Source organism: Triticum aestivum, chromosome 5A (genome assembly GCF_018294505.1).
Source record: "Triticum aestivum cultivar Chinese Spring chromosome 5A, IWGSC CS RefSeq v2.1, whole genome shotgun sequence".
Lineage (NCBI taxonomy): Eukaryota > Viridiplantae > Streptophyta > Magnoliopsida > Poales > Poaceae > Triticum > Triticum aestivum.
The window spans coordinates 217179694-217202268 of NC_057806.1; positions in this window are offsets into that span (position 1 = coordinate 217179694).

The following is a 22575-nucleotide window of genomic DNA, read 5'->3' on the forward strand; positions in this document are numbered from 1 at the left end:
TGTTCTAGAAACAGGAAAACATGTCTTATTCACAAGTATAATGTGTAAAGTAAGCAGATGGAATTCAACAAAATTATAAGCAATGCGAGCTAGACATCATACATAACATGCAACCACATATAACAGTGCCAAGTTAGAGGGAGCACATGTGATGGTGCACTAGGGGAGACATGCTCATCATCAACACAACTACGTTGAGTGTCTATGCATGTGTTGTCTTGCAAATCATCTTGGGGGGTTGGAGGAGTAGAATCTGTAGAGTCCCTCCATTTGGAAGGAGAACCTTTATCCGCTGCCTTGCTAACTTCCTTCCGCTCTATTGATTTTGAATTGTCAAGTAAAACCAACAATAAAAAGAAATAAAATTCACTCTTCAGAACTCATTCATGCATGATATTGACAATCACTACTTTGATGTAAGGCAAACACATGATACCAGGATGGAATATGTACGAAAAACAGGATGAAATGGCATATTCACAACTGTTTGTGTAAACTAAGCAGAAGCCATTTCAACAAATAACAAGCAATGCAAGTTAGACACCGCATGAAAGATGCAACCAATATGACTCTGCCAAGTTAAAAGCGTCCAATCATAAATGGCATTTCAACAAATTAGAAGCAGCGCATGCTATAAATCATATGAAAGATGCAACTAATATCGCACTGCATATACTAAAGGTGTCTCGTCATATTGATTGATGCGGGATACAAAAAAACAATAGTTTTATGTAAGGACATGCTTAATAGACAGATCTACTATGGACTAAAAATAGGAAGGCATGTCACATTAATAGGTATAATGTATAAACTACAAAGAATAGCACATGCAATTTAACCAGATTGGAAGAATTACAATCTAGACACCATATGCAACATGCAACCACATATCACGCTGCCAAGTTAGAGCAAACACCTGCGATGCTCGTTTAGGGGAAATGCAGTAATCAACTACAGAGCTACATTCACTATCTTCATCTAGCCTTGATGTTTCTTGAGAATCATGTGGGGAGGCTGACGTTGCATTCTTTAAATGAGGATCTTTACTCACAGTAGTCCACTGGCCTGACTGCCTCATCATAAGTGATTGATGAGGGATACACAAGAACAATAGTTTGATGTAAGAACATGCTTAATAGACAGATGTACTAGTATGTACCAAAAACAGGAAGGCATGTCATATTCAAAGGTATAATGTGTAAGCTAAGCAGATGCAATTTAACCAAATGGGAAGTAATACAAGCTAGATATCCGGCTGGAGTGGTGAGCATGATCATCTAGGACCTGAGAGCCTGGTGGGAGGCGGGCTGCTTCGCCACCATAGTGGCTTTTTAGTTGGCTTCCAGGTGATGCCTATCTGTGCTGGGCTTGTCACTAGCTCGTGGCTTTTGAATCATGTGCTGGGCTAGTTGTCTTCTGGTGCTCCCGGGATGGTGGTTCATGTAAAAATATCTTTCCTTATCTTAATAAAGACCAACTTCGGCCTTTCGAATACAAGCTAGACACCATATGTGTGACGCCCTCGATTCGATCATACACTAATCATACATGCAAACGTGTAGAATCAAGATCAGGGACTCATGGGAAGATATCACAACACAACTCTACAAATAAAATAAGTCATACAAGCATAGTCTAGAAATATGGAATTAACCATAGTGTCGGAAGGCAAGGAATTCAGGAGCAATAGACTACTGAGGGTTTTCAGAAAACCAAATAGTATTTCGAAGACTTTTGTGAAATACAAGAATCAACTGGGGATGAGAGGATACTCAATAAGTGCAATAAATCATCCGTAGGGGTATTCAGGTGGCAAAGAACTGCAAGGCAGTAGGCTCAAAGTATTCTCGGAACAACAGAAAGAATTTCGGGGTATATTGTAATAACAAGATCAACTGGGAACAAAAGTAAGAACGACAGGTGTATGTGTTTATCCATAGGGATATATCGGTGGTAGGGAATTGCAAAAGCAATGGGCACAAAGTCTTGAGAGAACATCGGAGAGTATCTTCGGAATCCTTCTGTGCACCAAGCAATTATCTGGAGTGACAGGCTCTTCGGGAGGAAGTATTTTTGAGAACCTAGAGTTAGAGTTAGTAAAATCATTTAACCCGAATAGAAGAGAGATCAGAGTCCCAGAGTATAGGTCGAGGAATAAAAGATCCTAATACCACCCAAATGGCGACGTGGGCCCGTAAGACACACAACCATGTTAGTAAAAAGTTTTGCAACGTCTAGAATTGACTTCGGCCAAGGAGTGTGGAAGGGGGATTCCTACAGGCAGTCGGCTCTGATACCAACTTGTGACGCCCCCGATTCGATCATACACTAATCATACATGCAAACATGTACTATCAAGATCAGGGAGTCACGGGAAGATATCACAACACAACTCTCCAAATAAAATAAGTCATACAAGCATCGTATTACAAGCCAGGGGCCTCGAGGGCTCGAATACTAGAGCCCGATCATAGACGAGTCAGCGGAAGCAACAATATCTGAGTACAGACATAAGTTAAACAAGTTTGCTTTAAGAAGGCTAACACAAACTAGGATACATATCGAAAGAGGCGCATGCCTCCTGCTTGGGATCCTCCTAAACTACTCCTGGTCGTCGTCAGCGACCTGCACGTAGTAGTAGGCACCTCCAATGTAGTAGGAGTCATCGTCGACGGTGGCATCTGGCTCCTGGACTCCATCGTCTAGTCGCAACAATCGGTTATTGAAAGGGGGAAAAGGGGGAGCAAAGCAACCGTGAGTACTCATCCAAAGTACTCGCAAGCAAGGAGCTACACTACATATGTATGCATTGGTATCAAATGGAAAAGAGGTAGCATATGTGGACTGAACTGCAGAATGCCGGAATAAGAGGGGGATAGCTAGTCCTATCGAAGACAACGCTTCTGGCAACCTCCATCTTGTAGCATGTAGAAGAGAGTAGATGGTAAATTCACCAAGTATCATCACATAGCATAATCCTACCCAGCGATCCTCCCCTCGTCGCCCTGTGTGAGAGCGATCACCAGGTTGTATCTGGCACTTGGAAGGGTGTATTTTATTAAATATCTGGTTCTAGTTGTCATAAGGTCAAGGTACAACTCTGGATCATCCTTTTACCGAGGTACACGACTATTCGAATAGATAAAATTCCCTGCAGGGGTGCACCACATTTCCCAACATGGTCGATCCCCTTTGGCCGGACACACTTTCCTGGGTCATACCCGGCCTCGGAAGATCAACACGTCACAGCCCTACCTAGGCACAACAAAGAGGTCAGCACATTGGTCTAAATCCTATGGCGCAGGGGTCTGGGCCCATCGCCCATTGCACACCTGCACGTTGCAAACACGGCCGGCGAGCAGACCTAGCCTCCCTTATACAGGAGCAGGCGTTCCAGTCCAACTCGGCGCGCGCCGCCCAGTCGCTGAAGTCAAAAAGGCTTTGGCTGATACCACGACGTCGAGTGCCCATAACTGTTCCCGCGTAGTTGGTTAGTGCGTATAGGCCAGTGGCCAGACTCAAATCAAATACCCAGATCTCTTTAACCGTGTTAATTGAATTAACCGCGGACGCCGACCAGGGCCAGGCCCACCTCTCTTCTAGGTTGTCTCAACCTACCCTGTCGCTCCGCCTCAAAGATTCACTCAGAGGGCCATCGGGACAAACGTCTTTTCGGACCCAATCCATGAATCACTCGCGGGTACTCTACGAGCCGACCCAACTTTAGTTACCACAAGTATCATATATATATATAAGTATATACCCGTGATCACCTCCCGAGTGATCACAGCCCGATAGTATAACATGGCAGACGGACAAGAATGTAGGACCACTGATGATAAACTAGCATCCTATAATAAGCATTTAGGATTGTAGGTAAGGTATCCATAACTGTAGCAACAATGACAGGCTATGCATTAGGATAAGATTAACGGAAAGCAGTAACATGCTACACTACTCTAATGCAAGTAGTAGAGAGAAAAATAGGCGATATCTGGTGATCAAGTGGGGGGGGGGCTTGCCTGGTTGCTTTGGTAAGAAGGAAGTGTCGTCAACACAGTAGTCGATCGGGGCAGCAGTGTCGTCAGTATCATAGTCTACCGGAGAAGAGGAGGGGGAAGAAATAGTAAATACGGAGCAAACACAGCATCACAAAACATAACAAGGCAATACGCGGTGCTCGAGGTGACCTAATGCAGTACCAGGTGCTACCGGCGAAGGGGGCAAACATCCGGAAAAGTGTTCCAAGTGTTTGGCATTTACGGACAGATGAAATGGACGGGGACTGTTGCATGTTCTCTATTCTAGGGACGTGTGGAGGACGAATCAACTATGTATTCGGATTCGTCTCGTCGTTCTAAGCAACTTTCATATATAAAACTTTTTCATCCGAGTTACTAATTATTTTATATGATTTTTCAAAGTTTTAGCAATATTATGCATTTATTATTTATTCGAATTTTGACAGAGATATTGTTATTACACAGCAGCCACAGTCAATGACATGTGGGGCCAAGGGAGCTGGGTAGACCCAGTCAACATTTGACTGGTCAACATGTGAATAGTAGAGGTGGATCCCACATGTCATTGGCCATACCTAAACAAATAAATAAACACTAACCTAATTAATGGGGTCCACATGTCATCTGCTAGTAGCTATCCTAACTACAAATTAACCATATACTAATTGAACAGGGGACAGGTCTCACATCTAATGTTTGTGTTGCCATGGACACCACAACGTGCACGGGCGCATATCAACGATGGCCATGGCCACGCATCAACAACATCTAGCGGCCGAGCAGTAAGTAGCGGTAGCATCGCATAGCAGCAAGCACAAGCGGCAGCGGACCAGCAACGCAGCAGTGCGGGCAGCAACTACATGCGGCAGCAGTAGCAAGTAGACGCAGGGAGCAGCAGCAGCTCGGGCGAGGCCAAGCGCACACGAGCGCACGTGGAGGCGTGGTTGCGAGCGGCGCCAGCGCAGGGCAGGCATCGGTCGCGCGCCTGGGTGCGGTTAGGATGTGGTGCGTGCAGCCATACATGGCCGTACACGTACAGGGGTGCGGCTGAGCATGGCTACGAGCATGAAACTTCGGGCGTGACGGGACGAGTAGCCTACGGCATCGGATCGAAGGGGAATATAGGGGAGATGGAGGGGAGTTCGCCGCGAGGCCGGAGGAGCAGACGGCAAGGCCGGGGGTGGTCGAAGCAGTGTGGGTCGATGACAAGATGGCGGCGGCCGGGCGAAGAAGATGATGACGGCGTTGGCGATGCAGCGCCCCGACTCGAGCTGGTGCCCTGAACGGACGAAGCCAGCCTCAGCGGACCTCCTGGGCGTGCTCCTGCACGCCGGAGATGTCAAATGGCTGCGACAACGACGGTGAGGCAGTGGTGATCACGCAAGCTCGCGAGCTCGAATTCGAGCCAGAGAGAAAGGAGGCAATGGGGGATCGAGGGGGGAATGCAAGAGGGTGCTCTAGGGTTTATGTTGGACGTTTTTGTAGGGCTTGGGAGGGGCACGTGGTGGCCATCCGGCCACGGTGGCAGTGGATGGCCTCCACGCCATGGCCACTGCCTCCTCTGTATGTTTAGGTGGGAGAAAGGCCAGGGTGGGCTGGGCCAGATACACTGTAGTTGCAGAGGGACCATCTGTACGGTAGGTTTAAGTCCTTTTCTTTTCCTTTTTATTTTTATATTTTCCAGTTTTCTTTTATTCGTCATTGTTTTGCCATTTAAGTTAATAACAACCGACTTTCGTTGCACTTGAAATTCCACACAGAAATACTAGACACTATATCAAGACCACACACAAGCTTTCGTAATATTTGAAAAAGCCTAAACATTTATTTAAACTGAAATGGATCAATTAACTATTGCTAGCTTAGTGTTAATTAGGTTAGGGAAATTTTAGTAGTTCAAATAATGTTGGTTTATTCATGATAATTAGTTAATGAATATTTGCAACACCACCAACTTTTTTATCTAACAGTTTGAAGAAATAAGAATTTGACATGTTATTTGAAATTTGAATTTGACTCGGTTTTCATCAAGTGGCAAAATGTCATTAACAAAACATGATGACATGACACAATAGGGTGAGGTTGCTGTAGCTTAATTATCGGGGCGTCACAATACGCAGCATGCAACCACATATGACACCATGAAGTTAAAGCAGGCACCTGGGATGGTGGTTCATTGCGAGCGAGATCATGAACTCCAGAGCTAAGCTTACCGTCTCCATCTGTTGACATCCTACCTTTAAAGCAAAAACATGTGTCTTGCCTGCACGCGAAGCAATCAGGAGCGACTTCTCTCTTTTCTTTTCTGCTTCTGTCAAGGCAGAGTCTAAAATACCCTTGCATAAAAACACAATAATGAGAGTATGGGTGAAGTGTGTGCAGAACTAGTGCACTGGAAAAGTAGCAGATATCAGGTGGCTCAAAAATAAATGACAGGAGACATATGATAGCTCTACAACATTGCATGGCAAACAAAATTAGATTTTACTCCGTATGATTTTGTAATATATGAGCACAGGGATGGCTGGGAAATGCAGGTACTCCTCTAGCACACCATCACATGTGGTCCTATCAAAATAACAGTCGACTGAAAATAAATAGGTTAGTTGATTTTTTATGAACCGTCCAATCTATAAGAAACAGGCAGATGGCCTTCATCTACCTCCCGCCAGTCACAGTTCACGATCTTTCTCGAACCGTCAGCGACCACTGGCCCAGACCCCTGCCTCCGCCGCCCCACCCTCCCCTTGACCTCACACCACAGTCGTGCTTATTATGCCGGGGAATGCTTCCTTTAATTGGGAATCAACTGACCAGGAATTGAAATCTAGGGGGCGAAGGACCTCTAACTAAGGTGAAATAGTATATGAGGAGAAACCTTGTGCATCGCGAGTTACTAGGAACATCTAGTATCAAGAAGAAGCGGTTAACTAGTGTCTTCTATGGGATGAATATCGTGCAAGCAGACACGTAAGATTTGCACAAATAAGGGAAGAGGAGTACCATTTGCGATTGCCAGTGCTGCGTCCTCCAAAAGTCACGCCGATTTTCTTGTTTTTACCTGGGGAACAGATGTTTTGGAGGAGGGTGGAGCCTTGGATGAACCCATGGACAAATTTTTGACTGTGTTGCGGTAGCTGTCTGTCGGCGAAGGGGAAGCAGATCTGAGGCGGTCAAGGACGGCGTAGAAGGAACAACTCCAGTGCGGTGGACAGTGGCGGAGTTGGAGTGGTAGCGGTGAGGCGCAGGACGACATGGTTGAACTGGCTTGGGTATGGACAGCTCGGCCTCGGCTTCAACTACTAGCCATGGAGGGCATTGCGGTTGAGGTTGCGGTGGACGACGACATCGGGGTATCAGCTCCGGCGTGATGGAGGAGGGCGGCGGTTGATGGGTGGGATGGGGTGGCGGACGGAGGACGCCGGGGTTTCGCGGCTGGTGGAGAGGTAGTTTTGGTGCCCATGGAGTACAAATGGGGAATCGGACGGGAGGGCAGGGGGAGCTAAGGGAGAACCATGTTTCGGTCTGGGAGACGCTTGTTTTTGGCTTTTTTGAATAGATGGGACGAGCTTTTTTGAAATTTGGGGAAACTACAAACTTTGCCCCCCTCTTAAATTTCAGACCTACTGTGGGTCAGGGGTAGGATGGTAATCCCAGGTGTCCCAAATAGTGGGCGGGAGCGATTTCGGCCGTGCACATGTGTCCTTAGGTGTCCATTGTGTATGAATGTTTTTCGGAGGTAGTTGCATGGCATCTAGATGAAGCTACAAACCTACCCCGGTTTAGACCTTTGGACGTCGGGCCGGTAGGTTTCACGGGTCCGAGTTAGAAAAGTAATTTCTTTCTACTACCAAACATTGGTCTCACACGGTTTCGAGCGAGTAAAGGCCCTATTGGAGCTTCGTTTGAAATTTTGAAACAGAAGCATTCCCGTTTAGAGTACTCTTGAACTTTGAGGATTAACCCAAATAGACAACGTTAAATTTGACATTGTATGTTTGAAAACCTCATTAAATTATATGCTTCTTTTTGAATTTTTGACACTTGAAAATCCTATAACTATGATTATTTTGGAATGGAGGAGCTAAATTTGTATCTATTTTGTACACGCCTATATATGATATTATGTACAAAAGCAGAGCAAAGATTGGTGCCCCCATAATTTAGGTATGATTTACAAATGCCATGGTATCTAATTCAAATAATTGAATGGACTTCATGTCGAATTCGATTTTTTTAAACCACCTTAAGTTGAATTCAAATGTATGCTAGTTCATAGCTAGCTATTTATAATGTTCATTGTGTAACTTTCGTATGTATAATGTGCTTTACACACACAACATGAACTATACTCACGTTTATATTCGATTGCTAAAGCGATGCATTGTCTGGAGTTCAAAAAACTAACTATGTGGATCAATTATGTCGAATAATAACATAGACATGCTCAAATTCGATAGAATCTAGATCTCTGATGGATCAATGACCATTCCTTACGCTAATTGCAAATATCATGATCCCATCCTAATATTTGGATACAATTAATATTTTTATCAATGTGTACATCAGTCTTTTACGTGTAGTTTCACTCTCCATCGGTGGTCTCTCACACACTCTCTCCAAAGGTGTCTTTCTCGCAGACATGCTCTCGATATAACCCTCCCTCCCTCTCGTAACCATTTACGACTGTTTTCACTAACCTTTATCACAATCACTCTTCCTCTCACAAGTATACACACGCACAATCCCCATCGACCCTTTCTATATACATAGACCTGCCTACGTGTCTCCCGTATGCACATTATCTTTAGGCCTGTCTTTCATGCATTGTCTCACACATCTCTTCCTAATCGACGTGTATGATTCTAGCATAACATTTTGTAGGATGCCCCTTAAAGTTAGGTTGGATGAATAGAATTAAAAAGATAAGTGGTTACCTTAGTCCGAGGACCTAGGGTTACAAATCCTAGCGGGCTTTGTCAATGGACATAGAGTCCTTCACAATTCAGCTATCTTTGTCTTGTATGACTAGTCATCCATGGGTCTCCCTAAATGCGTCACAGGCCAACCAATGTGGCGCAGGACGGAACCGAACCAAGGACCTCACCTCGGCCCACCGGACCTCACACGCTGACACACACTTTGCCCCCCAGGTCTCGTTATCTTCTCACACCCACACATACCAACACAGACACCACACAAAAAGTTCTCCTCGTGCCTCTATCCCCTCCCCCTTGCATATACACACTCAAGGGCATCTCTCGCCATGACATCATATTCGTCTCTCTCTCTAGACCTCTCTCATTTCTCGTGCTATCTCTCCCACATCCCCCACCCCGCCGACCCCTCTATCCATGCCTCTCTCGAATACATAATACACACACATACCTCTCTAGGCCCTGCCAAATACATCAACTACACATTCACACATGTTACATCACGTACCCCATTGATCTAAAAAGCCCTCTCTCCACGTTTATTTCGCATACACCATTCCATTTGAATAAAGTGTGGCCAAAAAAATATTTTAGAATTTCTACATATATACAACATTACAAAGTTATATGGAGGAGTATGAACATTAATTTGCATTGCATGGTGCCCACAATGATATTTATTCTGCACTGTGAATTTTTATATTTTTATACTATATAAAAAGTTAGTCATAATAAAGAGAAACGAAGAGCATCTCTCTCTCCATCGCATACACCCCCTCTACGCACACAAACTATCCCCAGGTCATCTAAAAGTACGCCCCAACACATTCACGCATGTTTCATATTTCTCCCGCAATATATACAGTGACTATCATTGTATTTGAAGCAAAAGCACGATATGTACATTGGACTTCAGAATCCACTCATTACGGTCACCATTTACGTTTTGTGGTTAATATATAGTCACGGGCTCACCATACAACTCTATATTTGCTCAACACACGACTAGTTGACCAGTTAAACGCTCCACGTGGCACCTCTACTGTTGCATCACATTATCTCACTACCATTGGGCCCACCTGTCGGCATGTACCTACTCTACACTCTTATAAAAAACAAAGTTGGTGATGATGGTGTGCCTGCCATCCTGCAATATAGGCCGTCCGATTTATATCTGACGGATAGGAAGGAAACTATGGGAATTTTGCAAAAAGGTACCCACACACCTCTCCACATTTGCAAATAAGGCCTTCCCTCATTCATCCATTTCTCTCAAAGATAAACTAGTCATACAAATGCATCTTGATGTTACGTGCAACGCACGGGCATCTTGCTAGTAAGAATGAAAACAAACAACAACAAAATATTGGACAGTGGTTCGAAGTCATGACCGCGGGCACAACGGACAAGGTGGCATTGTATTGGTATGCTGAGCCGTCTGTTTTAACACACAAGAGCTAGTGTGGTGATTATACACACACGCACGCATGCACATGAACTGCATGCACACAACACTCGCACAAACACATGCAGCCACGCACGCGCGCAACACTCACACGGACACACACATCCATGCATGCACACAACACTCACAAGCACACGCATGCATGCACACACCACACGACCAACACACACTGTCACGCTCAAGTGCTCAACCTACACATGCATGCGCACACATGAGGCGCTAACAGGCACATACACAACAGGATGGTTCCCGCGCACGGGTTGGAGTCTTGTCGCGCCTGCATAATTTTTTGTTTATCTAACCTTTTTCCTATGTGAACTGATAGGTGGGACCCACAAGGAACATGGTCAATTTAACTAGTCAACATGGTGTCATGCAGACTATTTCGCCGGTCAACAGAGTGCAATCCGATGCTGAATGGTGAGCAAGTGATCGCATAATCACCGCAAAACGTATATAGTGACCGTAATGAGCGTATTCTGAAGTCCGATGACTGTGTTGCGCTTTTCTCTCTGTTGGCCCTCCAAAACTACATCTCTACACGTTCTCGCACGTTACATCTAACAACTATGCAATACAGCACTACTACTACACTCTAACACAATAAATCATATGTGTTTTTAGTTTTACTAGATATCATATTGTTACTTAATTATTCAGTTTGCATACATTAAAATTGCCTTTGAAATGTATGGCCAGTATCATCTACCACGCGGCAAAAATCCTGCCCTTTCCTGTTTAATCGGGTTTTTATCGATGGATCGTGCAAAATAGCAAATCTATAGTACTATAATACTACAGTACAAGTAATAGTTCACTGGGCCACCGTGTCGTGTACTCCTCCGTCATAAGAGTCGATCACTCTCTTTCATAAATATTCTAGTCCCTTTCACCGACATGTGGGACATCAAGCTACTGGGTCCACATGCCATACCGAAATACAATGCAGAGCTGCAGGGGTGAAGCACCCCAGTCATGACGCTGACGTAGTAATGAGCAATGAGGCGTCAAATCACAAAGCTGCACCTTCCCCGCAGTTAAGTTGGAGGGACGAAGTAATAATGCTAAAAAATAAGGTGGTGGGACGAAGAAACCATTGAGGGAGTCCTAGACTAAGCGATCCTCGGGTGTCTGACCTATTGGATATGGGCCGGACTGATGGGCCGTGAAGATACGAAGACTGAAGACTCTACCCGTGTCCAGATGGGACTCTCCTTGGTGTGGAAGGCAAGGTTGGCGACCAAACATGAAGATTCCTTTCTCTTTAACCGACCTTGTGTAACCCCAGATCCCTCCTGTGTCTATACAAACCGGAAGGCTAGGTCCGTAGATATATCCTCATAATCATAGTCAGGCTAGACTTTTAGGGATCTCGTGGTAGATCAACTCTTGTAATACTCATATTCATCAAGATCAATCAAGCAGGAAGTAGAGTATTACCTCCATAGAGAGGGCCCGAACCTGGGTAAACATTGTGTCCCCCGTCTGCTGTTACGATCGATCCTAGACGCATAGTTCGGGACCCCCTACCCGAGATCCACCGGTTTTGACACCAACATTGATGCTTTCATTGAGAGTTCCACTGTGCCATCGAAATATAGGATTGATGGCTCACCTTGTTCTCAAGGATAACGTCACCCCCGGAGGAACACTGGCCCCAGGCCAAACCCTGCGGCTGGGCGGCTTCATTATGACCGCCCATTCGGCCATTAAGTCGACAATGGCTTCTCGGGTCATCAGAAATCCCCTTCATGTCGACTCTAAGTACTCCAAGCAGATGGATCCGGCGAAGCTGTCGTCTTTAAACGAGCTCCTAGATCGCATCGCCGCCACCAACCGTCGTCGCATATCATGCTTCGCAGACTTGGCAACCATAGTATACAAGTACTGCATAATGGAAAGCGCCTGGAAAACTCAGGCAGCCTGCTGGGAACAGCCGGTTTCCACCCAATCCCTCGTTTAGGTGAAAAGGACGCACCCTAGTGGCACGCCCGACCCAATGACAAAGAAATATAAGCCCATTATGGGACATGGAACCGTTCTGGAGGGATGGCTTGATGGACCATGCAAGCTACACACAACGCCAGACACTATATCAACTCACAGCCTTAGAGCATGTTGAATACTCCGGTAGGTGGCCAAGAGTGGCGAGGATATCCTCACCAAAAATAACCCAGAGCAATATCCTGACGGTCTTCGAGACTTTCGCTTCAAACAATAAGCATAAGAGGGCACTCCACGACCTTGCTGAAGTCTGCCAAATCGCAGCAACAAACCCTTGGAACGACGCGGCCATAACTTTCAATGCCGATGACGAACCAAAATTCAGGACAATTCGGGCACCAGCCGCCTTGGTCCTCAGTTCGATCGTGGACGGCTTTCAGCTCACCAAGGTTCTCATGGACGGCGGCAGCAGACTAAACCTCATTTACGAGGACACACTCAGTAAAATGGAAATAGACAGGAGTCGCATCAAGCAAAGTAGTACGACCTTCCGGGGAATTATTCCTAATCGGGAGGCGCGATGCGCGGGAAAAATCACACTCAACGTGGTATTCGGCACACCGGAGAACTATCGGACCGAAGAACTAACCTTCCAAGTGGCCCCTTTCAACAACGGATATCACGCCCTATTGGAGCGAGATGCATTTACACGCTTCCAGGCTCTACCTCCTATGGGTATATGAAGCTCAAGATGCCGGGGCCCAACAACATAATCACTCTCACTAGTGATCCGGACATAACACTCCGCGCCGAAAATAAAACCACATCGCTGGCCCTTGAGGCATTATCTGAAGCCCTCACGCCTGAAGAATTAACCGCATTACACTCTACGGTGGATAAGGACGACATAATCTTGGACAAACGACCCAAATCCACCTCCTTCAAACCAGCAGAAGAAATAGTCAAATTCCAAGTCCATCCCACGACCCTAAGAAGAAAACATCTATCGGGGCACAACTAGACACAACGGTCGACAATGCGCTATGAGAATTTCTACGCGAAAATTGGGATATATTTTCATGGCACCCTTCTGATATGCCAGGAATCCCACGCAGATTGGCCGAACACAGCCTCAACATATTGAAGGGATATAAACCGGTCAAACAAACACTACGGTGTTTTTCCAAACTCAAACATCAAGCGATGGGGGAGGAGCTAGCCAAGCTAATCGAGGCCGGATTCATTAGAGAAAAAAAACACCCAGACTGGCTAGCAAACTTGGTGATGGTGCCAAAGAAGGAAAAATCCTGGCGCATGTGCGTTGATTTCAAAGACCTCAATAAGGCATGCCCTAAGGATCCCTTCCCCCTCCCCTGCATCGACCAGATTATCGATGCCACCGTAGGACACGATTCTCTATGCTTCCTCGACGCATATTCCGGATACCATCAAATCAAAATGAAGGACTTCGGTCAAGCCGCAACGGCATTCATTACCCCATACGGGCCATTCTGCTTCAAAACCATGCCCTTCGGGCTCAAAAACATCGGGGCCACCTACCAACGCATGATTCAAACATGCCTGGAGAAACAGATCAGCAAGGCAGTTGAAGCATATGTGGACGACATCATCATTAAAACTAGGCACGTCGACTCACTAATAGACGATTTACGTCTTACATTCAACAACCTCCGTGCATATGACATCAAGCTACATCCGGAAAAGTGTGTTTTCGGCGTTCCTGCTGGAAAGCTGCTGGGCTTCATCGTTTCCAATAGAGGAATTGAAGCAAATCCAGCAAAAATATGAGCCTTGTCACAATTGGCAACACCAATAGACCTTAAACAAGTCCAAAAACTCGCTGGGTGCGTGGCAGCTTTAAGCCGCTTTATCTCCAGATTGGGAGAAAAGGCATTGCCATTGTATCGCCTCCTCCGGTGCACCGATCACTTCGAGTGGACGGATGCGGCAACAGCCGGACTGGAAGAAATAAAAACCCTTCTGGCAAACAACCCAATCCTGGCCGCACCGAACATCGGTGAACCCAGGTTATTATACATATCAGCAACACACCAGGTGGTGAGCGCCATGCTCGTCGTGGAACGAGACCAGGAGGGACACAAATTCCCACTTCAGAAGCCGGTATATTACGTATCCACCGTCCTCACACCATGCAAATCCCGATACCCTCATTATCAAAAGATAGCATACACGGTCTTCATGGCATCCCGGAAGCTACGGCACTACTTCCAAGAATGTTCTATCATGATGGCTTCCGAAGTACCACTCAATGATATAATAAATGCTATGGGCCGGATAGCCAAATGGGCCATTGAGCTCCTTCCATTCAACATAACATACAAACCGCGCCGAGCCATCAAATCCCAATTATTGGCGGACTTCGTTGCCGAATGGACAGAGGCCGAACTCCCTAAATAGTACGACACATATTCCAACTGGGTTATGTATTTTGATGGTTCCAAAATGCTGGCAGGATTAGGAGCCGGCGTCATTCCAACGTCCCCCACTGGAGACGTAGTCCAGTACATACTCCAAATATTATACACAGACTCCAATAATGCAGCCGAATATGAGGCCTTATTACATGGTCTCTGGATGTCTCTCTCTATGGGCATACAACGCCTGGAAGTGCGCGAGGACTCAAACCTCGCAATATCTCAAATAAACAGAGATTTTGATGCCAAAGATCCGAAGATGGCGGCTTACCACAACGCTGTCCTAAAAATGTCGGCTCGATTCGAGGGGCTTGAGTTTCATCACGTGGCTCAACAAAGCAATCAAGCGGCGGACGTCCTCGCTCCCATCGGCGCCAAGTGCGACCCTGTCCCACCTAATATCTTTCTAGAAAGGATCTTTAAGCCGTCTGTGGTGTGGCAAGGGGAGAGCGGTAACACCAGTCCAGATCCGAACACAACCCCAGCCCCCGAACAGAACGATATCATCGGGGCTCAGCCACCGAAATAACACCATCGGTCCATCTAATCATGGCAGTCATTGCCCCATGAACTGAACCCTTCTTGGCCTACCTTAATAGGAAAGAACTCCTGGAATACCAGAATGAGGCTCGCCGCATTGTTCAGTGCTCGAAGGCCTACAAGGTTCATGAAGGAGAGCTCTACAAGAAAAGAGCTACTGGAGTTCTTCAAAGATGTATCTTTGAGGGAGAGGGGCGGGAGCTCTTGGCTGAAATTCACGCTGGACTCGGCGGTCACCATGCTGCAGCTCAAGCCCTTGTTAGCAAGGCCTTCCGTACGAGCTTTTACTGGCTGACGGCCCGAGAAGATGCACAGGACCTTGCCCAATGTTGCATCGTATGCCAGCTATTTGCCAACCAAAGCCATATGCCCCCCACCGCTCTACAAACGATCCCCATCACTTAGCCTTTCGCGGTCTGGGGGCTCGATCTTGTCGGACCCCTTAAAAGAGGAAGCCATAAGAGAAAGTATCTACTAGTAATGGTGGATAAATTCACTAAGTGGATAGAGGACAAACCAGTCAAAATGGCCAAGGCGGGGCCAGTAATAGACTTCATATCCGGCATAGTGCACCGTTATGGTGTTCCCCACAGCATCATCACCGATAACGACTCCAATTTCACAGCCGATGAGGTGAAAACTTGGTGTGCTAATCTGGGCATTAAGCTCGATTACGCCTCTATCTATCACCCGCAAACAAACGATCAAGTCGAACGGGCCAATGGTCTTATTATGAGCGGCATCAAACCTAGACTAGTGCGGTCTTTGAAAGAATCAGACAAGCACTGGGTTGGGGAGCTCGACTCCGTACTCTGGGGGCTGCGGACCACGCCCAACCGCACTACTAGATATACACCTTTCTTCATGGTGTACAGTGCGGAAGCTGTGTTGCCCTACGATATTATCCATGACTCACCTTGAGTGCGCATGTATGAAGAGAGAGAGGCCGAGCTTGATCAACAGGACAACCTAGATGCCCTGGAGGAGGAGCATGATGTTGCAAAAGCCTGTTCTGCATTTTATCAACAACAGGCCCGCAGATACCAAAGCAGAGAAGAATGGGACAAGACTTATAATGTCGGCGAACTCATCCTACGCTTGCCGGAGAAGAAAAAGGACAAACTCAAGCCCATGTGGGAGGGTCCCTTCATAATTGACGAGGTTCTCACGGGAGGAGCGTACCGCCTGCGATACATCCATTTTGCATCGTGCTTTTATATCGATATTTATTGCATTATCGGCTGTTATTACACATTATGTCACAATACTTATGCCTATTCTCTCTTATTTTACAAGGTTTACATAAAGAGGGAGAATGCCGGCAGCTGAGATTCTGGGCTGGAAAAGGAGCAAATATTAGAGACCTATTCTGCACAGCTCCAAAAGTCCTGAAACTTCACGGAAGACGTTTTCAGAATATATAAAAAATACTCAGCGGAAGAAGTTCATCAGGGGGGCCACACCCTGCCCACGAGGGTGGGGGGGCGCGCCCCCTACCTTGTGGGCCCCCTGGTGGCCCTCCGGAGGCCATCTTCTGCTATATGAAGTCTTTCGATGGGAAAAAAAATCATAATCCATCTTCTCGGACGAAACTCCGCCGCCACGAGGCGGAACCTTGGCGGAACCAATCTAGGGCTCTGGCGGAGCTGTTCTACCAGGGAAACTTCCCGCCGGGAGGGGAAAATAATCGCCATCGTCATCACCAACGCTCCTATCATCGGGAGAGGGCAATCTCCATCAACATCTTCACCAGCACCATCTCCTCTCAAAACCCTAGTTCATCTCTTGTATCCAATTCTTGTCTCCAAGTCCGGGATTGGTACCTGTGGGTTGCTAGTAGTGTTAATTACTCCTTGTAGTTGATGCTAGTTAGTTTATTTGGTGGAAGATAATATGTTTAGATCCTATATGCATATTAATACCCCTCTGATTATGAACATGAATATGCTTTGTGAGTAGTTACGTTTGTTCCTGAGGACATGGGAGAAGTCTTGCTATTAGTAGTCATGTGAATTTGGTCTTCGTTCGATATTTTGATGAGATGTATGTTGTCATCCCTCTAGTGGTGTGATGTGAACGTCGACTAGATGACACTTCACCATTGTTTGGGCCTAGAGGAAGGCATTGGGGAGTAATAAGTAGATGATGGGTTGCTAGAGTGACAGAAGCTTAAACCCTAGTTTATGCGTTGCTTCGTAAGGGGCTGATTTGGATCCATATGTTTCCTGCTATGGTTAGGTTTACCTTAACACTTTTGTTGTAGTTGCGGATGCTTGCAATAGAGGTTAATCATAAGTGGGATGTTTTTCCAAGTAAGGACCATACCCAAGCACCGGTCCACCCACATATCAGATTATCAAAGTACCGAACGCGAATCATATGAGCGTGATGAAAACTAGCTTGACGATATTCCCATGTGTCCTCGGGAGCGCTTTTCTCTATATAAGAGTTTGTCTAGGCTTGTCCTTTGCAACAAAAAGGATTGGGCCACCTTGCCGCACTTTATTTACTTTTGTTACTTGTTGCTCATTACAAATTATCTTATCACAAAATTATCTGTTACCACTTATTTCTGTACTTGCAGAGAATACCTTGCTGGAAACCACTTATCATTTCCTTCTGCTCCTCGTTGGGTTCGACACTCTTACTTATCGAAAGGACTACGATAGATCCCCTATACTTGTGGGTCATCAAGACTCTTTTCTGGCGCCGTTGCTGGGGAGTGAAGCGCCTTTGGTAGTTGGAATTTGGTAAGGAAAAATTTATATAGTGTGCTGAAATTTACTGTCACTTGTTACTATGGAAAGTAATCCTCTGAGGGGCTTGTTCGGGGTATCTTCATCCCGACCAGTAGAGCAAAGTGTTGCTCCTCAACCTACTGAACCTACTGAAAATGAAAACGTCTGCTTTGAAATTCCTTCGGGTATGATAGAAAAACTGCTAGCTAATCCTCTTGTAGGAGATGGAACAAAGCATCCTGATGAGCACTTAATATATATGGATGAAGTTTGTGGATTATTTAAGCTTGCAGGTGTACCTGAAGATGTTGTTAAGAAGAAGGTCTTCCCTTTATCTTTGAAGGGAGATGCATCGACATGGTATAGGCTATGTGATGATATGGGGTCTTGGAATTACAAACGATTGAAATTGGAATTTCATCAGAAGTTTTATCCTATGCATCTTGTTCATCGTGATTGCAATTATATATATAATTTTTGGCCTCGCAAAGGAGAAAGCATCGCTCAAGCTTGGGGGAGGCTTAAATCAATGTTATATTCATGCCCTGATCATGAGCTCTCAAGAGAAATGATTATTCAAAATTTATATGCTCGGCTTTCTGATAACAATCGCACCATGCTCGATACTTCTTGTGCTGACTCTTTTATGATGAAGACTATTGAATTCAAATGGGATTTATTGGAAAGAATTAAACGCAACTCTGAAGATTGGGACCTCGATGAAGGTAAGGAGTCATGTATGACACCTAAGTTTGATTGTGTTAAATCTTTTATGGATACCGATGTTTCCGTAAATTTAGCACTAAATATGGACTTGACTCGGAGATAGTAGCTTCTTTCTGTGAATCTTTTGCTACTTATGTTGATCTCCCCAAGGAGAAGTGGTTTAGATATCATCCTCCCATAGAAGTAAAAGTAGATGCACCTATTAAAGTTGAAGAAAAGATTGTCACTTATAATGATCCTATTGTTCCTACTGCTTATGTTGAGAAACCACTTTTCCCTGTTAGGATAAAGGATCATGCTAAAGCTTCAATAGTGGTTCATAAAAGCAATATTAAAACATATACACCTCCCGAGCAAGTTAAAGTTGAACCTAATATTGCTATTGTTAAAGATCTCTTGTCTGATAATATTGATGGGCATGTTTATTTATTTCTGTGATGAAACTGCTAGAATTGCTAAACCTTGTGCTAAAGATAAACCTAGAGCTGTGGTAGGCATGCCTATTATTTCTGTTAAAATAGGAGATCATTGTTATCATGGCCTATGTGATATGGGTGCCAGTGCTATTGCAATACCTATTATCCTTTATAGAGAAATTATGCATGATATTGCACCTGTTGAGTTAGAAGATATTGATGTCACAATTAAACTTGCCAATAGAGATACTATTTCACCAATGGGAATTGTTAGAGATGTTGAAGTCTTGTGTGGGAAAACTAAATATCCTGCTGATTTTCTTGTTCTTCGTTCCCCACAAGATAGCTTTTGTCCCATTATATTTGGTAGACCCTTCTTGAACACTGTTAATGCTACCATAGATTGCAAAAGGGATGTTGTTACTATCGGTTTAGATGATATGACTCATGAATTTAATTTCTCTAAATTTAGTAGACAACACCGTGAACAAGAATTGCCTAGTAAGGATGAAATTATTGGTCTTGCTTCTATTGCCGTACCTCCTAGTGATCCTTTAGAACAATATTTGCTAGACCATGAATATGATATGTTTATGAATGAAAGAAGGGAAATAGATGAAGTATTCTTTAAACAGGAACCTATTCTGAAAAACAATTTACCTGTTGAAATCCTAGGGGATCCTCCTCCACCCAAGGGTGATCCCGTGTTTGAGCTTAAACCGTTGCCTGATACTCTTAATATGCTTATCTTGATGAGAAAAAGATATATCCTGTTATTATTAGTGCTAACCTTTCAGAGCATGAGGAAGAGAGATTATGGAAAACTCTGAAGAAGCAACATGCTTCTATTGGGTATACTCTTGATGATCTTAAGGGAATTAGTCCCACTCTATGTTAACATAAAATAAATTTGGAAGAAGATGCTAAACTAGTTCGTGATCATCAACGAAGGCTGAATCCTAAAATGAAAGAAGTGGTAAGAAAGGAAATACTAAACATCCTTGAGGCAGGTATAATTTATCCCGTTGCTGATAGTCAGTGGGTAAGTCTTGTCCACTGTGTCCCCAAGAAGGGAGGTATTACCGTTGTTCCTAATGATAAAGATGAATTGATCCCTCAAAGAATTATTACAGGTTATAGGATGGTAATTGATTTCCGCAAATTAAATAAGGCTACTGAAAAGGATCATTACCCCTTACCTTTTATCGACCAAATGCTAGAAAGATTATTCAAACATACACATTTTGCTTTCTAGATGGTTATTCTAGTTTCTCTGAAATACCTGTGTCGGCCAAAGATCAATCAAAGACTAATTTTACTTGCCCTTTTGGTACTTTTGCTTATAGACGTATGCCTTTTGGTTTATGTAATGCACCTGCTTCCTTTGAAAGATGCATGATGGCTATATTCTCTGACTTTTGTGAAAAGATTTGTGAGGTTTTCATGGACGATTTCTCTGTCTATGGATCTTCTTTTGATGATTGCTTGAGCAACCTTGATCGATTTTTGCAGAGATGTGAAGAAACTAATCTTGTCCTGAATTGGGAAAAGTGCCACTTTATGGTTAATGAAGGTATTGTCTTGGGGCATAAAATTTCTGAAAGAGGTATTGAAGTTGATAAATCCAAGGTTGACGCTATTGAAAAGATGGCATGTCCCAAGGAGATCAAAGGTATAAGAAGTTTCCTTGGTCATGCCGGATTTTATAGGAGGTTCATTAAGGACTTCTCAAAAAGTTCTCGGCCTCTGACTAATTTATTACAAAAATATATACCATTTGTTTTTGATGATGATTGTGTAGAACCATTTGAAATACTTAAAAAAGCATTGATCTCTGCACCTATTGTTCAACCACCTGATTGGAATTTACCCTTTGAAATTATGTGTGATGCTAGCGATTATGCTGTAGGTGCTATTCTAGGGCAAAGAGTTGATAAGAAATTAAATGTTATTCAATATGCTAGTAAAACTCTAGACAATGCTCAAAGAAATTATGCTACTACTGAAAAAGAATTCTCAGCAGTTGTATTTGCTTGTGATAAGTTCAGTCCTTATATTATTGATTCTAAAGTAACTATTCACACTGATCATGCTGCTATTAAATATCTTATGGAAAAGAAATATGCTAAACCTGGACTTATCAGATGGGTTCTCTTGCTACAAGAATTTGACTTACGTATTGTTGATAGAAAGGGAGCTAAGAACCCCATTGCAGACAACTTGTCTAGGTTAGAAAATGTGCTTGATGACCCACTACCTATTGATGATAGCTTTCCTGATGAGCAACTAAATGTCAAATACTTCTCATACTGCTCCATGGTATGCTGATTATGCTAATTACATTGTTGCTAAGTTTATACCACCTAGTTTCACATACCAGCAAAAGAAAAAGTTCTTCTATGATTTGAGACATTACTTTTGGGATGACCCACATCTTTATAAAGAAGGAGTAGATGGTTTTATTAGACATTATGTACCTGAGCATGAACAGGAACAGATCCTACGCAAGTGTCACTCCGAAGCTTATGGAGGACACCATGCTGGAGATAGAACTGCACATAAGGTATTGCAATTTGGTTGTTATTGGCCTACTCTCTTCAAGGATGCTATAAGTTTGTCTTATCTTGTGATGAATGTCAAAGAATTGGTAATATTAGTAGACGTCAGGAAATGCCTATGAATTATTCACTTGTTATTGAACCATTTGATGTTTGGAGCTTTGACTATATGGGGTCTTTTCCTTCCTCTAATGGATATACACATATTTTAGTTGTTGTTGATTACGTTACTAAGTGAGTAGAAGCTATTCCAACTAGTAGTGTTGATCATAACACCTTTATTAAGATGCTTAAAGAAATTATTTTTCCAAGGTTTGGAGTCCCTAGATATTTAATGACTGGTGGTGGTTCACATTTTATTCATGGTGCTTTCCGTAAAATGCTTGCTAAATATGATGTTAATCATATAATTGCATCCCCTTATCACCCACAGTCTAGTGGTCAAGTAGAATTGAGTAATAGAGAGCTCAAATTAATTTTGCAAAAGACTATTAATAGATCTAGAAAGAATTGGTCCAAGAAACTTGATGATGCATTATGGGCCTATAGAACTGCATATAAAAATCCTATGGGTATGTCTCCGTATAAAATGGTTTATGGAAAAGCATGTCACTTACCGCTCGAACTAGAACACAAGGCATATTGGGCTATTAAAGAGCTCAATTATTATTTTAAACTTGCCGGTGAGAAGAGGTTATTTGACATTAGCTCACTCGATGAATGGAGAACCCAAGCCTATGAAAATGCCAAGTTGTTTAAAGAAAAAGTTAAAA